General features: G+C 47.7%; 4 non-coding genes and 13 pseudogenes across 4 annotated transcripts; all 17 read right to left on the bottom strand.

Annotated features, from left to right (window-relative positions):
* Positions 1–84: 84 nt before the first annotated feature.
* LOC144890317 (5S ribosomal RNA) lies at positions 85–204 on the bottom strand (annotated as a pseudogene).
* Positions 205–934: 730 nt separating this feature from the next.
* Positions 935–1,053, bottom strand: LOC144890192 (5S ribosomal RNA; annotated as a pseudogene).
* A 1,649-nt stretch (positions 1,054–2,702) lies between these two features.
* Positions 2,703–2,822, bottom strand: LOC144890312 (5S ribosomal RNA; annotated as a pseudogene).
* A 718-nt stretch (positions 2,823–3,540) lies between these two features.
* LOC144890328 (5S ribosomal RNA) lies at positions 3,541–3,661 on the bottom strand (annotated as a pseudogene).
* Positions 3,662–4,388: 727 nt separating this feature from the next.
* LOC144890278 (5S ribosomal RNA) lies at positions 4,389–4,508 on the bottom strand (annotated as a pseudogene).
* Positions 4,509–6,162: 1,654 nt separating this feature from the next.
* LOC144890227 (5S ribosomal RNA) lies at positions 6,163–6,282 on the bottom strand (annotated as a pseudogene).
* A 718-nt stretch (positions 6,283–7,000) lies between these two features.
* Positions 7,001–7,119, bottom strand: LOC144890188 (5S ribosomal RNA; annotated as a pseudogene).
* Positions 7,120–7,848: 729 nt separating this feature from the next.
* On the bottom strand, positions 7,849–7,967 carry LOC144890058 (5S ribosomal RNA). Its single transcript, XR_013622256.1, has one exon. It is a non-coding gene; the product is annotated as a 5S ribosomal RNA (ribosomal RNA).
* A 717-nt stretch (positions 7,968–8,684) lies between these two features.
* On the bottom strand, positions 8,685–8,803 carry LOC144890031 (5S ribosomal RNA). The gene has a single exon (XR_013622226.1). It is a non-coding gene; the product is annotated as a 5S ribosomal RNA (ribosomal RNA).
* A 730-nt stretch (positions 8,804–9,533) lies between these two features.
* LOC144890285 (5S ribosomal RNA) lies at positions 9,534–9,653 on the bottom strand (annotated as a pseudogene).
* A 717-nt stretch (positions 9,654–10,370) lies between these two features.
* Positions 10,371–10,489, bottom strand: LOC144890160 (5S ribosomal RNA; annotated as a pseudogene).
* A 728-nt stretch (positions 10,490–11,217) lies between these two features.
* LOC144890123 (5S ribosomal RNA) lies at positions 11,218–11,344 on the bottom strand (annotated as a pseudogene).
* A 728-nt stretch (positions 11,345–12,072) lies between these two features.
* On the bottom strand, positions 12,073–12,199 carry LOC144890116 (5S ribosomal RNA; annotated as a pseudogene).
* A 729-nt stretch (positions 12,200–12,928) lies between these two features.
* LOC144890021 (5S ribosomal RNA) lies at positions 12,929–13,047 on the bottom strand. The gene has a single exon (XR_013622215.1). It is a non-coding gene; the product is annotated as a 5S ribosomal RNA (ribosomal RNA).
* A 717-nt stretch (positions 13,048–13,764) lies between these two features.
* Positions 13,765–13,883, bottom strand: LOC144890030 (5S ribosomal RNA). Its single transcript, XR_013622225.1, has one exon. It is a non-coding gene; the product is annotated as a 5S ribosomal RNA (ribosomal RNA).
* Positions 13,884–14,613: 730 nt separating this feature from the next.
* LOC144890284 (5S ribosomal RNA) lies at positions 14,614–14,733 on the bottom strand (annotated as a pseudogene).
* A 718-nt stretch (positions 14,734–15,451) lies between these two features.
* LOC144890159 (5S ribosomal RNA) lies at positions 15,452–15,570 on the bottom strand (annotated as a pseudogene).
* Between the last annotated feature and the right edge of the window lie 472 nt (positions 15,571–16,042).

The raw sequence follows: 16,042 nt of genomic DNA, 5'->3' as shown, positions 1-16,042 counted from the left end.
GGCAAAAACTAAATTTCCATCAAGCGCATCAGTCAGCGCAAATTGCAGACACTCAAAACAAGACCACACCCGACAGCAGAAAAAAGCCGACAACACCCGGTATTCCCAGGCAGTCTCCCATCCAGGTACTATCCGGGCCCGAACCTGAGTAGCTTTCCAAGATCAGACGAGATCGGGCGTATTCAGGGTGGTATGATCGTAGGCAACAACAGAGTCTCTTTGGATGTTTATAAAGGATCGATAATGTTTCTCAAGTGAGAGTCTCGTTCCCTCCGCCACCCAAGGTGCATGGAGGTGATGTATTCACACCTGTCTGTCTGTTTGCTTGTCTGTCCGTTTTTGAACAAGATATCTCACAAAATTGCAGACGGATTCGGGCAAAATAAGGCAGCAGTGTGGCATCTGTGACAAGGAAGAAATGTTTCCATTTTGGTGAAGATCCGGATTCGGATCCGGCTCCGAGAAATATTTTGACTGATTCTTCACCATTGGGAGATTGGTTCAAAAACGATACACAGCAGGAAATCTCAAAAGGTTGTCGACGGATTTGGACGAAACTTGGTGGACTGTTTGGGGGTATTACACGGATGATTCGATTCGATATTGGTGAAGATCTAAATGTGGATTCGACATGAGAATTCTTTATTTTTGTAGTAGGAGCGGCAGTAGTCGTGGGAGTCGTCGTCGAGAAGGATTGGCACTGGAAGGCCAGTCGTACTCACAGTAACGGCACTGATAGTCGTAGGCAAGCAGTAGTATACAAATACTGGTGGTGTGAGTACCCGTGGTAGTAAGTAGACGTGGTAGGCTGGTAGTAGCGGCAGTTGTCGTCGAAGACTAGCAGTGGCGCGGCAAAAAGTAAATTACCATCAAGCGCATCAGTCAGCGCAAATTGCAGACACTCAAAACAAGACCACACCCGACAGCAGAAAAAAGCCGACAATAACCGGGATTCCCAGGCAGTCGCCCATCCAGGTACGATCCGGGCCCGAACCTGCTTAGCTTCCGAGATTAGACGAGATCGGGTGTATTCAGGGTGGTATGATCGTAGGCAACAACAGAGTCTCTTTGGATGTTTATAAAGGATCGATAATATTTCTCAAGTGAGAGTCTCGTTCCCTCCGCCCCCCAAGGTGCATGGAGGTGATGTTTTCACACCTGTCTGTCCGTTTTTGAACAAGACATCTCACAAAATTGCCGACGGATTCGGGCGAAATTTGGCAGCAATGTGGCATCTGTGTCAAGGAAGAAATGTTTCCATTTGGGTGAAGATCCGGATTCGGATCCGGCTCCGAGAAATATTTTGACTGATTCTTCACCATTGGGAGATTGGTTCAAAAACGACACACAGCAGGAAATCTCAAAAGGTTGTCGACGTATTTGGACGAATCTTGGTGGACTGTTTGGGGGTATTACACGGATGATTCGATTCGATATTGGTGAAGATCTAAATGTGGATTCGACATGAGAATTCTTTATTTTTGTAGTAGGAGCGGCAGTAGTCGTGGGAGTCGTCGTCGAGAAGGATTGGCACTGGAAGGCCAGTCGTACTCACAGTAACGGCACTGGTAGTCGTAGGCAAGCAGTAGTATACAAATACTGGTGGGGTGAGTACCCGTGGTAGTAAGTAGACGTGGTAGGCTGGTAGTAGCGGCAGTTGTCGTCGAAGACTAGCAGTGGCGCGGCAAAAAGTAAATTACCATCAAGCGCATCAGTCAGCGCAAATTGCAGACACTCAAAACAAGACCACACCCGACGGCAGAAAAAGCCTACAACACCCGGTATTCCCAGACAGTCGCCAATCCAGGTACTATCCGGGCCCGAACCTGCTTAGCTTCCGAGATCAGACGAGATCGATCCGGGCCCGAACCTGCTTAGTTTCCGAGATCAGACGAGATCGATCCGGGCCCGAACCTGCTTAGCTTCCGAGATTAGACGAGATCGGGCGTATTCAGGGTGGTATGATCGTAGGCAACAACAGAGTCTCTTTGGATGTTTATAAAGGATCGATAATATTTCTCAAGTGAGAGTCTCGTTCCCTCCGCCCCCCAAGGTGCATGGAGGTGATGTTTTCACACCTGTCTGTCTGTTTGCTTGTCTGTCCGTTTTTGAACAAGATATCTCACAAAATTGCAGACGGATTCGGGCACAATTTTGCAGCAGTATGGCATCTGTGACAAGGAAGAAATGTTTCCATTTTGGTGAAGATCCGGATTCGGATCCGGCTCCGAGAAATATTTTGACTGATTTTTCACCATTGGGAGATTGGTTCAAAAACGATACAGAGCAGGAAATCTCAAAAGGTTGTCGACGGATTTGGAGGACACTTTGTGGACTGTTTGGGTGTCTTACAAGGATGATTCGATTCGATTTTGTTGAAGATCTGAATGTGGATTCGACATGAGAATTCTTTATTTTAGTAGTAGGAGTGGCAGTAGTCGTGGGAGTCGTCGTCGAGAAGGAGTGGCACTGGAAGGCCAGTCGAACTCACAGTGGCGGCACTGGTAGTCGTAGGCAAGTAGTAGTATACAAATACTGGTGGGGTGAGTACCCGTGGTAGTAAGTAGACGTGGTTAGCTGGTAGTAGCGGCAGTTGTAGTCGAAGACTAGCAGTGGCGCGGCAAAAACTAAATTTCCATCAAGCGCATCAGTCAGCGCAAATTGCAGACACTCGAAACAAGACCACACCCGACAGCAAAAAAAGCTTACAACACCCGGTGTTCCCAGGCAGTCTCCCATCCAGGTACTAACCGGGCCCGAACCTGCCTTAGCTTAAGAGATCAGACGAGATCGGGCGTATTCAGGGTGGTATGATCGTAGGCAACAACAGATTCTCTTTGGATGTTCATAAAGGATCGATTTATGATGTTCCTCAAGTGAGATCCTCGTTCCCTCCACCACCCAAGGTGCATGGAGGTGATGTTTTCACACCTGTCTGTCCGTTTTTGAACAAGACATCTCACAAAATTGCCGACGGATTCGGGCGAAATTTGGCAGCAATGTGGCATCTGTGTCAAGGAAGAAATGTTTCCATTTGGGTGAAGATCCGGATTCGGATCCGGCTCCGAGAAATATTTTGACTGATTCTTCACCATTGGGAGATTGGTTCAAAAACGACACACAGCAGGAAATCTCAAAAGGTTGTCGACGGATTTGGACGAAACTTGGTGGACTGTTTGGGGGTATTACACGGATGATTCGATTCGATATTGGTGAAGATCTAAATGTGGATTCGACATGAGAATTCTTTATTTTTGTAGTAGGAGCGGCAGTAGTCGTGGGAGTTGTCGTCGAGAAGGATTGGCACTGGAAGGCCAGTCGTACTCACAGTAACGGCACTGGTAGTCGTAGGCAAGCAGTAGTATACAAATACTGGTGGGGTGAGTACCCGTGGTAGTAAGTAGACGTGGTAGGCTGGTAGTAGCGGCAGTTGTCGTCGAAGACTAGCAGTGGCGCGGCAAAAAGTAAATTACCATCAAGCGCATCAGTCAGCGCAAATTGCAGACACTCAAAACAAGACCACACCCGACAGCAGAAAAAAGCCGACAACACCCGGTATTCCCAGGCAGTCGCCCATCCAGGTACGATCCGGGCCCGAACCTGGTTAGCTTCTCGAGAATCAGACGAGATCGGGTGTATTCAGGGTGGTATGATCGTAGGCAACAACAGAGTCTCTTTGGATGTTTATAAAGGATCGATAATGTTTCTCAAGTGAGAGCCCCGTCCCCGCCGCCACCCAAGGTGCATGGAGGTGATGTTTTCACACCTGTCTGTCTGTTTGCTTGTCTGTCCGTTTTTGAACAAGATATCACAAAATTGCAGACGGATTCGGGCAAAATTTGGCAGCAGTGTGGCATCTGTGACAAGGAAGAAATGTTTCCATTTTGGTGAAGATCCGGATTCAGATCCGGCTCCGAGAAATATTTTGACTGATTCTTCACCATTGGGAGATTGGTTCAAAAACGATACACAGCAGGAAATCTCAAAAGGTTGTCGACGGATTTGGAAGAAACGAGGTGGACTGTTTGGGGGTATTACATGGATGATTCGATTCGATTTTGGTGAAGATCTGAATGTGGATTCGACATGAGAATACTTTATTTTAGTAGTAGGAGTGGCAGTAGTCGTGGGAGTCGTCGTCGAGAAGGAGTGGCACTGGAAGGCCAGTCGAACTCACAGTAGCGGCAATGGTAGTCGTAGGCAAGTAGTAGTATACAAATACTGGTGGGGTGAGTACCCGTGGTAGTAAGTAGACGTGGTTAGCTGGTAGTAGCTGCAGTTGTAGTCGAAGACTAGCAGTGGCGCGGAAAAAACTAAATTTCCATCAAGCGCATCAGTCAGCGCAAATTGCAGACACTCGAAACAAGACCACACCCGACAGCAAAAAAAGCTTACAACACCCGGTGTTCCCAGGCAGTCTCCCATCCAGATACTAACCGGGCCCGAACCTGGATTCGCTTCCGAGATCAGACGAGATCGGGCGTATTCAGGGTGGTATGATCGTAGGCAACAACAGATTCTCTTTGGATGTTCATAAAGGATCGATTTATAATGTTCCTCAAGTGAGAGCCTCGTTCCCTCCACCACCCAAGGTGCATGGAGGTGATGTTTTCACACCTGTCTGTCCGTTTTTGAACAAGACATCTCACAAAATTGCCGACGGATTCGGGCGAAATTTGGCAGCAATGTGGCATCTGAGTCAAGGAAGAAATGTTTCCATTTTGGTGAAGATCCGGATTCGGATCCGGCTCCGAGAAATATTTTGACTGATTCTTCACCATTGGGAGATTGGTTCAAAAACGACACACAGCAGGAAATCTCAAAAGGTTGTCGACGGATTTGGACGAAACTTGGTGGACTGTTTGGGGGTATTACACGGATGATTCGATTCGATATTGGTGAAGATCTAAATGTGGATTCGACATGAGAATTCTTTATTTTTGTAGTAGGAGCGGCAGTAGTCGTGGGAGTCGTCGTCGAGAAGGATTGGCACAGGAAGGCCAGTCGTACTCACAGTAACGGCACTGGTAGTCGTAGGCAAGCAGTAGTATACAAATACTGGTGGGGTGAGTACCCGTGGTAGTAAGTAGACGTGGTAGGCTGGTAGTAGCGGCAGTTGTCGTCGAAGACTAGCAGTGGCGCGGCAAAAAGTAAATTACCATCAAGCGCATCATTCAGCGCAAATTGCAGACACTCAAAACAAGACCACACCCGACAGCAGAAAAAAGCCGACAACACCCGGTATTCCCAGGCAGTCGCCCATCCAGGTACGATCCGGGCCCGAACCTGCTTAGCTTCCGAGATCAGGCGAGATCGATCCGGGCCCGAACCTGCTTAGCTTCCGAGATCAAACGAGATCGATCCGGGCCCGAACCTGCTTAGCTTCCGAGATTAGACGAGATCGGGCGTATTCAGGGTGGTATGATCGTAGGCAACAACAGAGTCTCTTTGGATGTTTATAAAGGATCGATAATGTTTCTCAAGTGAGAGTCTCGTTCCCTCCGCCCCCCAAGGTGCATGGAGGTGATGTTTTCACACCTGTCTGTCTGCTTGCTTGTCTGTCCGTTTTTGAACAAGATATCTCACAAAATTGCAGACGGATTCGGGCAAAATTTGGCAGCAGTATGGCATCTGTGACAAGGAAGAAATGTTTCCATTTTGGTGAAGATCCGGATTCGGATCCGGCTCCGAGAAATATTTTGACTGATTCTTCACCATTGGGAGATTGGTTCAAAAACGATACAGATCAGGAAATCTCAAAAGGTTGTCGACGGATTTGGAGGAAACTTTGTGGACTGTTTGGGTGTCTTACAAGGATGATTCGATTCGATTTTGTTGAAGATCTGAATGTGGATTCGACATGAGAATTCTTTATTTTAGTAGTAGGAGTGGCAGTAGTCGTGGGAGTCGTCGTCGAGAAGGAGTGGCACTGGAAGGCCAGTCGAACTCACAGTGGCGGCACTGGTAGTCGTAGGCAAGTAGTAGTGTACAAATACTGGTGGGGTGAGTACCCGTGGTAGTAAGTAGACGTGGTTAGCTGGTAGTAGCGGCAGTTGTAGTCGAAGACTAGCAGTGGCGCGGCAAAAACTAAATTTCCATCAAGCGCATCAGTCAGCGCAAATTGCAGACACTCGAAACAAGACCACACCCGACAGCAAAAAAAGCTTACAACACCCGGTGTTCCCAGGCAGTCTCCCATCCAGGTACTAACCGTGCCCGAACCTGCTTAGACTTCCGAGATCAGACGAGATCGGGCGTATTCAGGGTGGTATGATCGTAGGCAACAACAGATTCTCTTTGGATGTTCATAAAGGATCGATTTATAATGTTTCTCAAGTGAGAGCCTCGTTCCCTCCACCACCCAAGGTGCATGGAGGTGATGTTTTCACACCTGTCTGTCCGTTTTTGAACAAGACATCTCACAAAATTGCCGACGGATTCGGGCGAAATTTGGCAGCAATGTGGCATCTGTGTCAAGGAAGAAATGTTTCCATTTTGGTGAAGATCCGGATTCGGATCCGGCTCCGAGAAATATTTTGACTGATTCTTCACCATTGGGAGATTGGTTCAAAAACGACACACAGCAGGAAATCTCAAAAGGTTGTCGACGGATTTGGACGAAACTTGGTGGACTGTTTGGGGGTATTACACGGATGATTCGATTCGATTTTGGTGAATATCTAAATGTGGATTCGACATGAGAATTCTTTATTTTTGTAGTAGGAGCGGCAGTAGTCGTGGGAGTCGTCATCGAGAAGGATTGGCACTGGAAGGCCAGTCGTACTCACAGTAACGGCACTGGTAGTCGTAGGCAAGCAGTAGTATACAAATACTGGTGGGGTGAGTACCCGTGGTAGTAAGTAGACGTGGTAGGCTGGTAGTAGCGGCAGTTGTCGTCGAAGACTACCAGTAGCGCGGCAAAAAGTAAATTACCATCAAGCGCATCAGTCAGCGCAAATTGCAGACACTCAAAACAAGACCACACCCGACAGCAGAAAAAAGCCGACAACACCCGGTATTCCCAGGCAGTCGCCCATCCAGGTACGATCCGGGCCCGAACCTGCTTAGCTTCCGAGATTAGACGAGATCGGGCGTATTCAGGGTGGTATGATCGTAGGCAACAACAGAGTCTCTTTGGATGTTTATAAAGGATCGATAATATTTCTCAAGTGAGAGTCTCGTTCCCTCCGCCCCCCAAGGTGCATGGAGGTGATGTTTTCACACCTGTCTGTCTGTTTGCTTGTCTGTCCGTTTTTGAACAAGATATCTCACAAAATTGCAGACGGATTCGGGCACAATTTTGCAGCAGTATGGCATCTGTGACAAGGAAGAAATGTTTCCATTTTGGTGAAGATCCGGATTCGGATCCGGCTCCGAGAAATATTTTGACTGATTTTTCACCATTGGGAGATTGGTTCAAAAACGATACAGAGCAGGAAATCTCAAAAGGTTGTCGACGGATTTGGAGGAAACTTTGTGGACTGTTTGGGTGTCTTACAAGGATGATTCGATTCGATTTTGTTGAAGATCTGAATGTGGATTCGACATGAGAATTCTTTATTTTAGTAGTAGGAGTGGCAGTAGTCGTGGGAGTCGTCGTCGAGAAGGAGTGGCACTGGAAGGCCAGTCGAACTCACAGTGGCGGCACTGGTAGTCGTAGGCAAGTAGTAGTATACAAATACTGGTGGGGTGAGTACCCGTGGTAGTAAGTAGACGTGGTTAGCTGGTAGTAGCGGCAGTTGTAGTCGAAGACTAGCAGTGGCGCGGCAAAAACTAAATTTCCATCAAGCGCATCAGTCAGCGCAAATTGCAGACACTCGAAACAAGACCACACCCGACAGCAAAAAAAGCTTACAACACCCGGTGTTCCCAGGCAGTCTCCCATCCAGGTACTAACCGGACCCGAACCTGCTTAGCTTCCGAGATCAGACGAGATCGGGCGTATTCAGGGTGGTATGATCGTAGGCAACAACAGATTCTCTTTGGATGTTCATAAAGGATCGATTTATGATGTTCCTCAAGTGAGAGCCTCGTTCCCTCCACCACCCAAGGTGCATGGAGGTGATGTTTTCACACCTGTCTGTCCGTTTTTGAACAAGACATCTCACAAAATTGCCGACGGATTCGGGCGAAATTTGGCAGCAATGTGGCATCTGTGACAAGGAAGAAATGTTTCCATTTTGGTGAGGATCCGGATTCGGATCCGGCTCCGAGAAATATTTTGACTGATTCTTCACCATTGGGAGATTGGTTCAAAAACGACACACAGCAGGAAATCTCAAAAGGTTGTCGACGGATTTGGACGAAACTTGGTGGACTGTTTGGGGGTATTACACGGATGATTCGATTCGATTTTGGTGAATATCTAAATGTGGATTCGACATGAGAATCTTTATTTTTGTAGTAGGAGCGGCAGTAGTCGTGGGAGTCGTCATCGAGAAGGATTGGCACTGGAAGGCCAGTCGTACTCACAGTAACGGCACTGGTAGTCGTAGGCAAGCAGTACTATACAAATACTGGTGGGGTGAGTACCCGTGGTAGTAAGTAGACGTGGTAGGCTGGTAGTAGCGGCAGTTGTCGTCGAAGACTACCAGTGGCGCGGCAAAAAGTAAATTACCATCAAGCGCATCAGTCAGCGCAAATTGCAGACACTCAAAACAAGACCACACCCGACAGCAGAAAAAAGCCTACAACACCCGGTATTCCCAGGCAGTCGCCCATCCAGGTACTATCCGGGCCCGAACCTGCTTAGCTTCCGAGATCAGCCGAGATCGGGCGTATTCAGGGTGGTATGATCGTAGGCGAAAACAGAGTCTCTTTGGATGTTTATAAAGGATCGATAATGTTTCTCAAGTGAGAGTCTCGTTCCCTCCGCCCCCCAAGGTGCATGGAGGTGATGTTTTCACACCTGTCTGTCTGTTTGCTTGTCTGTCCGTTTTTGAACAAGATATCTCACAAAATTGCAGACGGATTCGGGCAAAATTTGGCAGCAGTATGGCATCTGTGACAAGGAAGAAATGTTTCCATTTTGGTGAAGATCCGGATTCGGATCCGGCTCCGAGAAATATTTTGACTGATTCTTCACCATTGGGAGATTGGTTCAAAAACGATACAGAGCAGGAAATCTCAAAAGGTTGTCGACGGATTTGGAGGAAACTTTGTGGACTGTTTGGGTGTCTTACAAGGATGATTCGATTCGATTTTGTTGAAGATCTGAATGTGGATTCGACATGAGAATTCATTATTTTAGTAGTAGGAGTGGCAGTAGTCGTGGGAGTCGTCGTCGAGAAGGAGTGGCACTGGAAGGCCAGTCGAACTCACAGTAACGGCACTGGTAGTCGTAGGCAAGCAGTAGTATACAAATACTGGTGGCGTGAGTACCCGTGGGAGTAAGTAGACGTGGTAGGCTGGTAGTAGCGGCAGTTGTCGTCGAAGACTAGCAGTGGCGCGGCAAAAAGTAAATAACCATCAAGCGCATCAGTCAGCGCAAATTGCAGACACTCAAAACAAGACCACACCCGACAGCAAAAAAAAGCCTACAACACCCGGTGTTCCCAGGAAGTCTCCCATCCAGGTACGATCCGGGCACGAACCTGCTTAGCTTCCGAGAATCACACGAGATCGGGCGTATTCAGGGTGGTATGATCGTAGGCAACAACAGATTCTCTTTGGATGTTCATAAAGGATCGATTTATAATGTTTCTCAAGTGAGAGCCTCGTTCCCTCCACCACCCAAGGTGCATGGAGTTGATGTTTTCACACCTGTCTGTCCGTTTTTGAACAAGACATCTCACAAAATTGCCGACGGATTCGGGCGAAATTTGGCAGCAATGTGGCATCTGTGACAAGGAAGAAATGTTTCCATTTTGGTGAAGATCCGGATTCGGATCCGGCTCCGAGAAATATTTTGACTGATTCTTCACCATTGGGAGATTGGTTCAAAAACGACACACAGCAGGAAATCTCAAAAGGTTGTCGACGGATTTGGACGAAACTTGGTGGACTGTTTGGGGGTATTACACGGATGATTCGATTCGATATGGGTGAAGATCTAAATGTGGATTCGACATGAGAATTCTTTATTTTTGTAGTAGGAGCGGCAGTAGTCGTGGGAGTCGTCGTCGAGAAGGATTGGCACTGGAAGGCCAGTCGTACTCACAGTAACGGCACTGGTAGTCGTAGGCAAGCAGTAGTATACAAATACTGGTGGGGTGCGTACCCGTGGTAGTAAGTAGACGTGGTAGGCTGTTAGTAGCGGCAGTTGTCGTCGAAGACTAGCAGTGGCGCGGCAAAAAGTAAATTACCATCAAGCGCATCAGTCAGCGCAAATTGCAGACACTCAAAACAAGACCACACCCGACAGCAGAAAAAGCCGACAACACCCGGTATTCCCAGGCAATCGCCCATCCAGGTACGATCCGGGCCCGAACCTGGTTAGCTTCCGAGATCAGACGAGATCGGGTGTATTCAGGGTGGTATGATCGTAGGCAACAACAGAATCTCTTTGGATGTTTATAAAGGATCGATAATGTTTCTCAAGTGAGAGCCCCGTTCCCGCCGCCACCCAAGGTGCATGGAGGTGATGTTTTCACACCTGTCTGTCTGTTTGCTTGTCTGTCCGTTTTTGAACAAGATATCACAAAATTGCAGACGGATTCGGGCAAAATTTGGCAGCAGTGTGGCATCTGTGACAAGGAAGAAATGTTTCCATTTTGGTGAAGATCCGGATTCGGATCCGGCTCCGAGAAATATTTTGACTGATTCTTCACCATTGGGAGATTGGTTCAAAAACGATACACAGCAGGAAATCTCAAAAGGTTGTCGACGGATTTGGAAGAAACGAGGTGGACTGTTTGGGGATATTACATGGATGATTCGATTCGATTTTGGTGAAGATCTGAATGTGGATTCGACATGAGAATACTTTATTTTAGGAGTAGGAGTGGCAGTAGTCGTGGGAGTCGTCGTCGAGAAGGAGTGGCACTGGAAGGCCAGTCGAACTCACAGTAGCGGCAATGGTAGTCGTAGGCAAGTAGTAGTATACAAATACTGGTGGGGTGAGTACCCGTGGTAGTAAGTAGACGTGGTTAGCTGGTAGTAGCGGCAGTTGTAGTCGAAGACTAGCAGTGGCGCGGCAAAAACTAAATTTCCATCAAGCGCATCAGTCAGCGCAAATTGCAGACACTCGAAACAAGACCACACCCGACAGCAGAAAAAAGCCTACAACACCCGGTGTTCCCAGGCAGTCTCCCATCCAGGTACTAACCGGGCCCGAACCTGCTTAGCTTCCGAGATCAGACGATCAGACGAGATCGGGCGTATTCAGGGTGGTATGATTGTAGGCAACAACAGAGCCTCTTTGGATGTTTATAAAGGATCGATAATGTTTCTCAAGTGAGAGCCCCGTTCCCGCCGCCACCCAAGGTGCATGGAGGTGATGTTTTCACACCTGTCTGTCTGTTTGCTTGTCTGTCCGTTTTTGAACAAGATATCACAAAATTGCAAACGGATTCGGGCAAAATTTGGCAGCAGTGTGGCATCTGTGACAAGGAAGAAATGTTTCCATTTTGGTGAAGATCCGGATTCGGATCCGGCTCCGAGAAATATTTTGACTGATTCTTCACCATTGGGAGATTGGTTCAAAAACGATACACAGCAGGAAATCTCAAAAGGTTGTCGACGGATTTGGAAGAAACGAGGTGGACTGTTTGGGGATATTACATGGATGATTCGATTCGATTTTGGTGAAGATCTGAATGTGGATTCGACATGAGAATACTTTATTTTAGGAGTAGGAGTGGCAGTAGTCGTGGGAGTCGTCGTCGAGAAGGAGTGGCACTGGAAGGCCAGTCGAACTCACAGTAGCGGCAATGGTAGTCGTAGGCAAGTAGTAGTATACAAATACTGGTGGGGTGAGTACCCGTGGTAGTAAGTAGACGTGGTTAGCTGGTAGTAGCGGCAGTTGTAGTCGAAGACTAGCAGTGGCGCGGCAAAAACTAAATTTCCATCAAGCGCATCAGTCAGCGCAAATTGCAGACACTCGAAACAAGACCACACCCGACAGCAGAAAAAAGCCTACAACACCCGGTGTTCCCAGGCAGTCTCCCATCCAGGTACTAACCGGGCCCGAACCTGCTTAGCTTCCGAGATCAGACGATCAGACGAGATCGGGCGTATTCAGGGTGGTATGATCGTAGGCAACAACAGAGCCTCTTTGGATGTTTATAAAGGATCGATAATATTTCTCAAGTGAGAGTCTCGTTCCCTCCGCCCCCCAAGGTGCATGGAGGTGATGTTTTCACACCTGTCTGTCTGTTTGCTTGTCTGTCCGTTTTTGAACAAGATATCTCACAAAATTGCAGACGGATTCGGGCACAATTTTGCAGCAGTATGGCATCTGTGACAAGGAAGAAATGTTTCCATTTTGGTGAAGATCCGGATTCGGATCCGGCTCCGAGAAATATTTTGACTGATTTTTCACCATTGGGAGATTGGTTCAAAAACGATACAGAGCAGGAAATCTCAAAAGGTTGTCGACGGATTTGGAGGAAACTTTGTGGACTGTTTGGGTGTCTTACAAGGATGATTCGATTCGATTTTGTTGAAGATCTGAATGTGGATTCGACATGAGAATTCTTTATTTTAGTAGTAGGAGTGGCAGTAGTCGTGGGAGTCGTCGTCGAGAAGGAGTGGCACTGGAAGGCCAGTCGAACTCACAGTGGCGGCACTGGTAGTCGTAGGCAAGTAGTAGTATACAAATACTGGTGGGGTGAGTACCCGTGGTAGTAAGTAGACGTGGTTAGCTGGTAGTAGCGGCAGTTGTAGTCGAAGACTAGCAGTGGCGCGGCAAAAACTAAATTTCCATCAAGCGCATCAGTCAGCGCAAATTGCAGACACTCGAAACAAGACCACACCCGACAGCAAAAAAAGCTTACAACACCCGGTGTTCCCAGGCAGTCTCCCATCCAGGTACTAACCGGGCCCGAACCTGCTTAGCTTCCGAGATCAGACGAGATCGGGCGTATTCAGGGTGGTATGATCGTAGGCAACAACAGATTCTCTTTGGATGTTCATAAAGGATCGATTTATGATGTTCCTCAAGTGAGAGCCTCGTTCCCTCCACCACCCAAGGTGCATGGAGGTGATGTTTTCACACCTGTCTGTCCGTTTTTGAACAAGACATCTCACAAAATTGCCGACGGATTCGGGCGAAATTTGGCAGCAATGTGGCATCTGTGACAAGGAAGAAATGTTTCCATTTTGGTGAGGATCCGGATTCGGATCCGGCTCCGAGAAATATTTTGACTGATTCTTCACCATTGGGAGATTGGTTCAAAAACGACACACAGCAGGAAATCTCAAAAGGTTGTCGACGGATTTGGACGAAACTTGGTGGACTGTTTGGGGGTATTACACGGATGATTCGATTCGATTTTGGTGAATATCTAAATGTGGATTCGACATGAGAATCTTTATTTTTGTAGTAGGAGCGGCAGTAGTCGTGGGAGTCGTCATCGAGAAGGATTGGCACTGGAAGGCCAGTCGTACTCACAGTAACGGCACTGGTAGTCGTAGGCAAGCAGTACTATACAAATACTGGTGGGGTGAGTACCCGTGGTAGTAAGTAGACGTGGTAGGCTGGTAGTAGCGGCAGTTGTCGTCGAAGACTACCAGTGGCGCGGCAAAAAGTAAATTACCATCAAGCGCATCAGTCAGCGCAAATTGCAGACACTCAAAACAAGACCACACCCGACAGCAGAAAAAAGCCTACAACACCCGGTATTCCCAGGCAGTCGCCCATCCAGGTACTATCCGGGCCCGAACCTGCTTAGCTTCCGAGATCAGCCGAGATCGGGCGTATTCAGGGTGGTATGATCGTAGGCGAAAACAGAGTCTCTTTGGATGTTTATAAAGGATCGATAATGTTTCTCAAGTGAGAGTCTCGTTCCCTCCGCCCCCCAAGGTGCATGGAGGTGATGTTTTCACACCTGTCTGTCTGTTTGCTTGTCTGTCCGTTTTTGAACAAGATATCTCACAAAATTGCAGACGGATTCGGGCAAAATTTGGCAGCAGTATGGCATCTGTGACAAGGAAGAAATGTTTCCATTTTGGTGAAGATCCGGATTCGGATCCGGCTCCGAGAAATATTTTGACTGATTCTTCACCATTGGGAGATTGGTTCAAAAACGATACAGAGCAGGAAATCTCAAAAGGTTGTCGACGGATTTGGAGGAAACTTTGTGGACTGTTTGGGTGTCTTACAAGGATGATTCGATTCGATTTTGTTGAAGATCTGAATGTGGATTCGACATGAGAATTCATTATTTTAGTAGTAGGAGTGGCAGTAGTCGTGGGAGTCGTCGTCGAGAAGGAGTGGCACTGGAAGGCCAGTCGAACTCACAGTAACGGCACTGGTAGTCGTAGGCAAGCAGTAGTATACAAATACTGGTGGCGTGAGTACCCGTGGGAGTAAGTAGACGTGGTAGGCTGGTAGTAGCGGCAGTTGTCGTCGAAGACTAGCAGTGGCGCGGCAAAAAGTAAATAACCATCAAGCGCATCAGTCAGCGCAAATTGCAGACACTCAAAACAAGACCACACCCGACAGCAAAAAAAAGCCTACAACACCCGGTGTTCCCAGGAAGTCTCCCATCCAGGTACGATCCGGGCACGAACCTGCTTAGCTTCCGAGAATCACACGAGATCGGGCGTATTCAGGGTGGTATGATCGTAGGCAACAACAGATTCTCTTTGGATGTTCATAAAGGATCGATTTATAATGTTTCTCAAGTGAGAGCCTCGTTCCCTCCACCACCCAAGGTGCATGGAGTTGATGTTTTCACACCTGTCTGTCCGTTTTTGAACAAGACATCTCACAAAATTGCCGACGGATTCGGGCGAAATTTGGCAGCAATGTGGCATCTGTGACAAGGAAGAAATGTTTCCATTTTGGTGAAGATCCGGATTCGGATCCGGCTCCGAGAAATATTTTGACTGATTCTTCACCATTGGGAGATTGGTTCAAAAACGACACACAGCAGGAAATCTCAAAAGGTTGTCGACGGATTTGGACGAAACTTGGTGGACTGTTTGGGGGTATTACACGGATGATTCGATTCGATATGGGTGAAGATCTAAATGTGGATTCGACATGAGAATTCTTTATTTTTGTAGTAGGAGCGGCAGTAGTCGTGGGAGTCGTCGTCGAGAAGGATTGGCACTGGAAGGCCAGTCGTACTCACAGTAACGGCACTGGTAGTCGTAGGCAAGCAGTAGTATACAAATACTGGTGGGGTGCGTACCCGTGGTAGTAAGTAGACGTGGTAGGCTGTTAGTAGCGGCAGTTGTCGTCGAAGACTAGCAGTGGCGCGGCAAAAAGTAAATTACCATCAAGCGCATCAGTCAGCGCAAATTGCAGACACTCAAAACAAGACCACACCCGACAGCAGAAAAAAGCCGACAACACCCGGTATTCCCAGGCAATCGCCCATCCAGGTACGATCCGGGCCCGAACCTGGTTAGCTTCCGAGATCAGACGAGATCGGGTGTATTCAGGGTGGTATGATCGTAGGCAACAACAGAATCTCTTTGGATGTTTATAAAGGATCGATAATGTTTCTCAAGTGAGAGCCCCGTTCCCGCCGCCACCCAAGGTGCATGGAGGTGATGTTTTCACACCTGTCTGTCTGTTTGCTTGTCTGTCCGTTTTTGAACAAGATATCACAAAATTGCAGACGGATTCGGGCAAAATTTGGCAGCAGTGTGGCATCTGTGACAAGGAAGAAATGTTTCCATTTTGGTGAAGATCCGGATTCGGATCCGGCTCCGAGAAATATTTTGACTGATTCTTCACCATTGGGAGATTGGTTCAAAAACGATACACAGCAGGAAATCTCAAAAGGTTGTCGACGGATTTGGAAGAAACGAGGTGGACTGTTTGGGGATATTACATGGATGATTCGATTCGATTTTGGTGAAGATCTGAATGTGGATTCGACATGAGAATACTTTATTTTAGGAGTAGGAGTGGCAGTAGTCGTGGGAG

Source organism: Myxine glutinosa, chromosome 1 (genome assembly GCF_964187855.1).
Source record: "Myxine glutinosa chromosome 1, kmMyxGlut1.1, whole genome shotgun sequence".
Lineage (NCBI taxonomy): Eukaryota > Metazoa > Chordata > Myxini > Myxiniformes > Myxinidae > Myxine > Myxine glutinosa.
The sequence above is the reverse complement of the archived record's forward strand: the minus strand, read 5'-3'. Positions and strand labels throughout refer to the sequence as shown.